Source organism: Erinaceus europaeus, chromosome 8 (genome assembly GCF_950295315.1).
Source record: "Erinaceus europaeus chromosome 8, mEriEur2.1, whole genome shotgun sequence".
Taxonomy (NCBI): Eukaryota; Metazoa; Chordata; class Mammalia; order Eulipotyphla; family Erinaceidae; genus Erinaceus; species Erinaceus europaeus.
In genome coordinates, this window is record NC_080169.1 from 26,012,571 (window position 1) to 26,022,579 (window position 10,009).

Below are 10,009 nucleotides of genomic sequence, written 5' to 3' on the forward strand. Positions count from 1 at the left end.
CACTTCTTCGTCTAATCCTGCTGTCACAGGCAAGGCCAAGCAAGATCTGAGAACAGCATGTGTTATGTTAACTCCATCACTTAACATTAGAGTCAAGGAAGCCGAGTTTAGAGGGACCTGGTACGTAGTCTACTCTAGTGAGTGGGGTGATGAAGTCAGGGACAATGGCCAGGAGTTGTGCATGAGTTAATAAGCTACCATGGGGCTCTCTGGGGAAGGCTCCTGAAAGCTATGAAATGTGAACAGGCTGTCTGTGCATCTCTCAGTAAATTTCTTTCTCAGATGTTCCCAGCCAGTGCGACGGAATTGAGAAATGAGTGGGGGAGAACAGAGGCCAATGAGCACAGCGTCTTATAAATCAGCATCAGTGAGCTGAACTGGAACTGTCAAACTGTGGAAAACCTGCTGCCATGCCAACCTGTGAGTCTTTTCAAAAACAAAACCTAACCTTTGTCTTGCTCTCAAGATGGGAGAGGGCTTAGTTAAATTTCACAGACGAGTGAGGAGTGAGAAAAAGAAATATGATTTGTTAAGAAAAAAGAAAAGAAAAGAACTAACACAAGAACACAAGGTATAGTACATATGACATATGTATCATTTCCCAGTTCTAACCTTGGCTCAGGCAAGAATTACAAGTGGAGTCATGAAAAATAGGTAAGGACTGTCATTAGTAAGTCCTGACAAAAAAAGTCCACTGATACACTGTATTTCAACATCAAACTAACCAGATAGCTAGATTCTATCAATATCATCACAGTCCCCTCCCTCCCTTGTGGATAGAGAAACTGGAATATAGAAAATATCAATACTTTGAGCTGGGGCCATATAGAGGCTTAGAAGAGTTAGGCTCCCCCCCCCCCCCAACTTCAGGATCATTTTATTGAGGAAATGTTGAATTACAGGACTGATGTCATGAAGATATATTTACACCTTTTCCCAAGATAGATCTCAATACTTGCACACACTACCAAACCAGTATCTCATGCTATAGAGACTTAAGTCTCCAACATCCCCTCTGTGCTCCTTCATTCCCTCTTTTGAGTCCTCAAATCCACCACAGATTCACTATGTACTGTCCTTCGCTTTGCTTCTTAGATCCCAACTGTGAGTAAAAGTACCCTGTATGTGTCCTTGCATTTCTGATTTATTTTGCTCAGCATAATTCCTTCTAATTTCATTGATGTTGTAGTGATACTACAACTGTGTAGTATTCTATAAGAGTTATGATTTTGAGCCTGCATGGTCTGGCACCAGAGTCCATGTTCTCAACTGTTAAAATTATAGCACTGGTCTCTCTTTAGGAATACCACTGACTCTAGGTTCTAACTCCTGCTCTCAGCAGTAGTGGATCAGCTATCACAACAATTCACATTCTAAAGAAGTCCTGTAAGGGCCAAGTGGTGGTGCATCTGGTAGAGTGCACATGTTACAATGGACAAGGAGATGGGTTCAAGCCCCTGGTCCCCACCTGCAGGGGGAAAGCTTCACAAGTGGTGAAGCAGAGCTGCAGGTGTCTCTCTCTCTCTCTCTACCTCTCTATCATCCCTTCCCTCTCAATTTCTGACTATTTTTATCCAATAATAATAATTAAAAAAGTCCTGGGCTGGCACTCTGTACCTCAAATGCATCCAGGTTCAATGCCTACCAGCTCAATCATTCCATATCTATATGTGCCCGAGGTTATGTTAATGTTTTTCCTCCCCGATTCTTTATATGAAATGCTGAAAAAGAGCTTTACATTTGGAAACAGGGGATTAGGAGGGCCTCGTCTGGTTTCCAATGGCAATTGTAAAGCAGCCAGATTGCATTGTCTCCAAGATGTGGAGGCATAAGAGTCAACCCCTCATGCACCAGAAAACAAGGCCTGTGCACCAGGCCTGAAGTTGTGTTCCTGTTGCTCGGGAAACCAGAATTGAATTTCCTGAGTTATACACAGTGTGATTTAACAGTGAATAACCATATATATTTGCCTCCTTGGTCCTGTGACATCCTTTGTTTAGATCACAAAGCTCCTATTGACTGAAGAAGAGGTTTGTTGATCCAGAAGCCTGCAATGGATGCATGAGGTGGTGGGAGCTCCTGGCCAGGACTGAGATTTCTCATCCAGTTTGACAATCACCAGTCAAATGACCTGGCTCTGGAAAACCTGGATAGAATCAGGCATGAAACTGATTCTCCCTTTCCCCCTTGGTGCTTTCAATTTACACTTAAGGGAAGTGAGAAGCAATGAGGGAAAGGTTTAGCTAGTAAAGGAGAGGATGGGTATCTGTGGTAGAGAAGTGTTGTAAGCACTAGGCTTATCTATATCGTCATGGGCACTCTGCACTGAAGAGCAAGACTGAGGGACAGGACATGGCTCAAAGGAATGATACCTAGGCGAGGGAGACACATTCCTTAAAGAGTTAACCATCTAATTCGGTTTCTGGTATAGATATTAAAAACATTATAAAAGGTCTACAGACTATCTCACCAGACTTGGATACTGAGAAGGATGAAAGGGGAGTGCTGTGAGGAAGAGTGAGGTTAGCTCCTCCCTATGGTGGAAGAGGATGAGGTTTGTTGACATCTACCTTGGGAAAATGTGGAAATGAAACTTCATGATGATAATCCTATAAATCAGTATTTCCTCAGTTATGTGGTGTTGAAAAATAAAAAGGTCTGCAAGAAATTACCTGGGGAAATCCAAGGAAGGCTCCTCTAGATCTGAGGAGCAGGCTGGAAAAAGACCTGTGGAGTTGGTGGCACTTAGGATGGCTCAAAGGGATGATTACTTCAGTGAGTGATCATCTTCCTCAACCAGGGACTGGAATCAATGAAAATACAGGTAGATCCTGTGTTCGAGTCTCTAATGAACGCTAGGTGTTCGCTGAACTAATCACTCTTAGCCACCAGCTTTCTATAGTCATTACCATCACTGATTCACATATAATTAAGTTATTTTCTGCAGCAGAAAAGCATGAAGTTAAAGAAGAAGATACAAGAGAATCACATTTCTAATATGAGGACCTCAAACCCCAGAACTCTCTCTTCTAATCAGGGTGCTAAGTCAGAACAATAAGGGTCACCTTTGATACCTGAATTGAAATCCAAGAGCATCTTTAATTAAAAACGAGCTTCTCTTTGAGATCTTGGAAGCACATGCAATGGTTTCCTTGATGCTAACTTCAATTTGATGTTTTTTTTTCTTTTCCTTCCTTCCTTCCTTCCTCCTTCTTCCTTTTTTTTTTTGTCAGTTGGGGGTTTTGAGGCTCCTGGCTGATATCTCAAATAGTGAGAAACACATACACACACAGAGATATCACAGCATCAAAGCTTCCTTCAGTGCAGTGGGGGCTGGACTCAAACCTAGGTTGCATCCATGGCAAAGCAACATACTATCTAAGGGAGCCATTTGGTCAGCCCCCAATTTGGTGTACCTTTATGTTCATCATCAGACTTTTAAAATAATCTATCTAGTTCAATCCTGCTTAAGAAGGCATCTTAGAAATAATTTCTTACAAAATCATAAAGTACTTTTAAGCTCTTGGTTAAGGACATTTCAAGCATTTATGGAAATTTGAAAGCACGGCTGGCACCTTGGACCTTCAAGTTTCAAGAAGTTTTAACACCTGCTTGAAGTTTATCTCATTTTAACTCTCCCTAAACCCTGTATGCTTGCATCTCCTTGACATCTTACACTCTTCTCTGAACTAAATCTGAAGCAGACGCTAATCATCATTTCATCTGCAAGTATTTTAGTGCTATCTCGATAAGATAAGGACTTTCAAAAATATATCACTAAAAAGCCATGATCACGCCAAAGGATAACAATTTCCTAATCAGATTCTAGTCAGTGTTAAAATTTCCCCATTTGACTCATGTTTATGTACAAGTAAATAGGAAGTACTTTCATCCTGCATTGTTTGTTGTGTCTCTTAACCTTTTTAGTCTGTAGGTTTCCTCTCTTTTTTTCTTTGATTTTTTTTGTTGTTGCTAAAGAAACTAGGTTATTTGTGCTATCAAAGTTGCTACATTCTACATATTCTAATTCCTAATGAAATAATGAACTTAGGAAAGGATAATCAGTGGCTGCAAAACATTAGGTGAAAGGTCAACTATATCTGCCACCACCCATTAATCCTGACATTTCAGAATAATTTTATCTGTAAAAATTAATATACATACATCCTATTTAATGAGAGTGGGATCCTAGAAAGGACAACTTAGGCATGTACAGGCAGCAAACTATATGACCAAGTATGTACTTCTCAGGTGGGCACTGATGTTGTTTTCCTGTCCTGGTAGAAGAAAGAAGGAGACATTTTTATGTAGAAACTCCTCTGAAAGTGATATAAGGGGATACTACAAAAGTTTCACCAGAGATGAAATTGTACTAACCAAAATGCATTTTAATTGTTGCTTTTGAATAAACTCATCCTGTTGCTGGAAGAACTGATGGCTTTTTGTTTGATGTTCACAGTTCACATCATTTCTTATGATGCATCCTTTAGACCCATTGACCTTCCAGCTCTGTTCATTTATAGAAAATAGAAGGGTCAGAAAGATGTGGAAAACCACACAATCAACTTCAGCTTACACTTTATTATTTTTTTTGTTATTTCTTTATTGGGGGATTAATGTTTTCTAGTTGATAGTAAATACAATAGTTTGTACATGTATAACATTTCTCAGTTTTCCACTTAGAAACACTTTAAAGAAGCAAGAACTAAGTGAAAGCTATTAAGAGCTTCTAATAGTAAATACACATACATTTGTGATTAGTATTTAGCTATTGTATGCTTTACATTGGTTTGGTTTAGCTCTCCCCTGCCAGGAAAATTGGTTTAGTCCTGCTAGTTTCGCGGGCCCGCTTGTCCCCACCCCAAAGAACCCCGACAGAGTTCGAGACTTCTTGGCACCACCATGTGAGAAGGATGCAGGAGAATTCTGTTTGGTGATTAGTTTGGGTTAGTTTATGAATCGTTGTTCGTGAATAAAGAAATACAGCTTCTCTGCCCAGCCGTGTGTCTCTGGTCGTCTCTGTTACCCGCCCGTGAAGCCAGCCCAGATAAAACAACATATGGCACCTACAATGTGGGACCAGACCTGCGCATCTCTCAGATAAGTGAAGACAATTTGGCTACCTATGCACTATGGCCTTCTCTTCTGCTTGTGAAGAGATCTCCAAAGGCATCTGCCCTTTCTTCACGAGACCGTTTTGCTGTTTCTGGAACATTTATCTCTGGACCATTCTGTGGTTTCTGCCCAACGCCAGCCCACAGGAGCCCAATGCCAGCCTGCATGAGCTGGTTTTCCACCGCGTGGCGCGGGGCATTGGGCGCCGGCTCCCTCCACGCTGCTCAGCTGCTGGGAGCAGGGCAGCAGACATGGCAGGGCCATGGGGCAGGGCCGTGGAAGCCTATCATGGCCACCAGCCCGGGGCACCTCGGCCATGCCTTCTGCATGGCTGGCCTGCCCGCCCTCGTGCTATGAAGTCTGGACAGATCCTGGTCCCCCTGGAGACCTTGGGCTCCCTGCCAAAACTGGGCCCCCTGGCCGAGATCTCCAGCTTGGGTCTGAAGGCAGACAAGCTAGAATACGCAGAGATTCGTGCAGAGATCACAACCTACAATTCCTAGAAGTGGAGCTGCCCAAGAGGCCACCGCTGGACAATGCACTCCCAGAATGGCTAAGACAGTCTAGATCTAAATTCGTGTTTAAAATGACATGTCTTCATAACAAAAGTTTCTTTCCTTGTGTATTAAAGACCATGTGTATGTGTGTGTTTAAAGTTTGGTAACATTAACTTTAAGGTTAAAAGTGTAACTTTAAGGCTAAATTCTTACCAGGCAAAGTTAAATGAAAAAGGTTTTCAATGTAATTCTCATAAAGATAAAATTAACTTACATTTAAAGTCTGAGGTAAAAATTAGTTAACAATCAATATATTTTAACTAAGTTGGTCTAAACAAGACCTGCGCACACCTAGGGTGTGTCTCCATCTTGAATGGGTATAACAAAAGGTTAAAAAGACATTGTTGATATGTAAAAGTCTCAAATTCCTTCTCAGTTAGAAACGTTAGATTGCGCTATGGTTATGCTAATAACAAGTTTTGTTTCATAGTAAGTAAATTGCAGCTGTCAAGTTCTCTACAAAAAAGAAGTTGGTCTAAACAAAACCTGCGCACACCTAGGGTGTGTCTCCATCTTAAATGGGTATAACAAAAGGTTAAATAGACTTGTTGATATGTAAAACTCTCGATTACCTTCCCTAGTAGAAATGGTAGATTACACAATGGCTATGCTAATGATACTCATGCCTGAGGTTTTCTTTCCTTGATTCTCATGTTTACCTTTTCACATTCTATTTTTTAAACTTTAACCAACCTTAAAATCATTCTAAAAAAGACTTCTAATTGTAATAGTTATCAATTGTGATAAACTTCTAACCTTCTACAAGTTTGTTTCATAGTAAGTAAATTGCAGTTGTCAAGTTCTCTACAGAAAAGCAGAATTCCGGCAGCGGACCTTACTCATACAACACTCCACCCCCTGGCATTCTTCCGTGGACATCTGCTTTCGACTGGCACTCCTATTGGACTCACTGGTCTCAAACACTGACTGCAGCCAGCTGCCTTTGGGACTCTAGGCCGTTCCCTGCCCCCATGCTAAAAAAACGCCCATTGAGGCAAGTACGCCCCCCAGAGGCAGGAAATGTTTTTTTTAAGCTGATAAAGTTTTGCCCACAGAGGCAAAAAATGACCCCCTCAGGCCTTCCCTTGGCAGCACACTGGTTCTTGTTACTTGCTTACATGTTTCTCCATGTTTGTGCCAGTTTCTTTTTTGAAAATGCCTGTACGATACAGGTTTCTGTTCATCCCACACCCTTGATACTGTAGTCATTTAGTTAAAAAGAAAAGGGGGAATTGTTGTATGCTTTACATTGGTTTGGTCTAGCTCTTCCCCTGCCAGGAAAATTGGTTTAGTCCTGCTAGTTTTGCTGACCCGCTTGTCCCCGCCCCAAAGAACCCTGACAGAGTTTGAGACTTCTTGGTGCCACCATGTGAGAAGGATGCAGGAGAATTCTGTTTGGTGATTAGTTTGGGTTAGTTTATGAATCATTGTTCGTGAATAAAGAAATACAGCTTCTCTGCCCAGCCATGTGTCTCTGGTCATCTCTGTTACCTGCCCATGAAGCCAGCCCAGATAAAACAACATTTAGCAATACTCACTGAACAATACTCAATATAAATTTTCAAGATATTTTCATTTTTTCCTAATCTCTACCTTCATTCTGGATAAATGAGATATAACCTATGTTATATTAATCACATTGGAAGAAAATTTTGTCATAGTCTATAGCGTACAGAAGAAAATGGAAAAATTCCAAACTGGAAAAGCTCTGGATTTCTCACAAACTTTTAAGTCCTACAGAAATGCCAGTTGGATCAGGTCACTAAGGATAAATAAACACTCTAGCTTCGCTGCTGACATTCCCTTCTTAAAACACCATCTTCCTTTGCAGTCCATGGCCTAACAATTGTCTAGTCTTTTCCTACCTCTTTAAATTCTCAAGTCTTTCTCCTGGTTTATCTTTCACTTACTAACTGCTAGATATTGGAATATTTCAAGGCTTGATTCACTGACCTATCCTCCTTTCACATTCTACATCCTCCCTCTGTGATCTTGTCCAGCTCATGCTTATGGTTTTAATTATTATCTATATGCTGATGACTTTTAAATTTATATCTTCAGCCTAGACTTTCCTCTGAGCCCCCAATCATAAATCCAATTGCTTATTCAACATCTTGACTTGGCTGTCTCACAGCACTTCAAACTCTGCATGTCCAAAATCTGAACTCATACTTTCTGTCACGAACCTGTTCCTCCCTCAGCATTTCCTCTTTCAGTAAATAGCAGCACCAACCAAAGGTGAGCAAGCTGGAAACTTGGCAGCTATCCATGACTCCTCCTTCTCTCTCACTGCCATATTCATTGGCTCAGTAAGTGCTATTGACTCTGATTTCTGAATCTATTCATGTCTCTTCATCTTCATAGCTACTACCTTCATCCAAGTTCTCACACTCCCATTCCTGGATCACTTCCAGAGTTTACTATTCCCATATCCATGATGCCCAATTAATTATATAGTAAGTTATAAATATCTTTTTTTTTTTTTTTTACAACTCAATTAAAGGTCCCTTTTAGGGTCTGCCTCCTAGTCTCTTCACCAGTTTTATTTCATGATTCTTCTCTTTCTTGACTTTTTTGTTCTAGTCATACTGGTCTACAGGAGTTTGTGTCTCAGGACCTTTGCCCATGGAGCTGCCTCTAGGAGGGTTGTATTCTTATCATCTATCTAGTCAACTACTATGTATCTTTCTGAATTTTTAAAAAATTTTAGATAGCTTCCATTGGCTTCTGCTAGACTTTGCTAATGTCATGTTCACAGAAATTACAACCGGGGAAATTGAGGCCTAGAAATGTTGTACAATTTGTTCAGGAATCATACATTCAGACAATATTGTGCTGAAATAATTTCATATTAATAGCAGCTAGACCTGTTATCAAGTATTAGAACCCTGTGTTTCTAAATGATGTGAGAAGCTGGAATGAGTTGAGACAAAGGGAACATGTTAATCAAAGAGAAGGAAGATAGGATGTTTGATGAAAGATTAAAGGAAATGGGGATTGTTTAGTCTAATATGATGTGAAGACATGGGAAGAAAAGGGGGTTTAGAGTTTTTGAAGTTGGGAAATTATTACAACAGTGATGGCAATCAACAACCATTTTTGTATAGCCAAAAAGTACAAAAGGTCATATTATGTCTTACACTTCTGTGTGAGTTAGAAATTTTAGCCAGAGAAGGTATTGCATGACAAAAGCAAAGGCAATTAAAGATTTGAACAAAATACAGAGTTAACTCCTAAATGGCTTTTTGTGGAAATGGTAAAGGCAGGATCAGTAACCATCTAACTTACCTAGTGGTTTCCTTGCTGACCACCTCAGGCAGGAAGCCAGGTCAGCTGACCTCTTGAGACTGTTTGGAATTAATGAAAGAAAGAATGAATGTGACAGTGAACCTTGCCATCAGTCACAGGCTAGATTGTGCTCCTGCCCTGTCTGGTGTACAAAAAGAAATATTGAGTGGCTTGTGTCCCTAAGGGCTCCTCAGCTGATCACACTTAGTTGGGCTTATCTGGCTCCCAGGTGTTTTCATTTATATCTGATAAACTGTCAGCCATGAGTCAGTTTTGGGGGCTGAGGTAGGGAAACAAGGGGAGGGAGGGTAAAACCCCAGATGCTTTCTGAAAAGATGGGATAACTTATTCCTCAGGACCAATACATTTCGTCATCCTCTCTGTTTGCAGATGTTAAATTTGGGAACACTTCCAGGTTCCTTTTAAAATAAAATGAATCATGTATGTAAAATACCAGAATCCAGTCATCTCCTGGATTGTATCTTCTTTGCATATGGACAACATTTTGAAGATTTAAGAGGAATCTAAGTTTCACTGGCTGTGTTTCTTTCAGTCTAACCGCCCCCATGGGCTTTCTCCCATGAGCGATGTCTTTTCTACTGAGTGCCTACTATGTACCATATAAAGCAAAATACTGTCAGTGCTATATCAAGATTCATTTTGAAGGTTGGAAATTTGCCCCCAATTCATTATTTATCCTAGTTCAGAAGAATTCCAAACAGTTGCTTAAACCAGAACTGAGTGACTTAAGTTAATATTGCAACCTTTTTAAAGCTTCTGTAATTGTCAGTCACACATTTTTCTTTGAGAGAGAGGAGAGAGAGAGAGAGAGAGAGAGAGAGAGGGAGAGAGAGAGAGAGATTGGGACCAAATGTTTACTTTACCATTTTATTTGGTGCTAGGAATAAAACTCAAGATCTCACACAATGTTCCATTGTTGAGCTGTAAATCTTATGAATGGGCATTCATTTTGCAGCGAGGAAACCTACGGATAGAGAAGTCCAGTAGCCTGTCCAAGCACTCATACATAGTTAAGTGGGAGGGGGAAG

At 40.6% G+C, this 10,009-nt stretch overlaps 1 long non-coding RNA gene across 1 annotated transcript in view; it reads right to left on the minus strand.

Moving 5' to 3' along the window:
• LOC132539769 (uncharacterized) overlaps window positions 1-9,079 on the minus strand; it is a 55,583-nt gene extending 46,504 nt beyond the window's left edge. The window contains exons 1-3 of the long non-coding RNA XR_009551069.1: window positions 8,961-9,079; window positions 4,378-4,509; window positions 4,165-4,277 (exon numbers count right to left, since the gene is read on the minus strand). This is a non-coding gene — a long non-coding RNA (uncharacterized LOC132539769). The remainder of the gene's footprint in view (window positions 1-4,164; window positions 4,278-4,377; window positions 4,510-8,960) is intronic.
• Window positions 9,080-10,009: the final 930 nt, after the last annotated feature.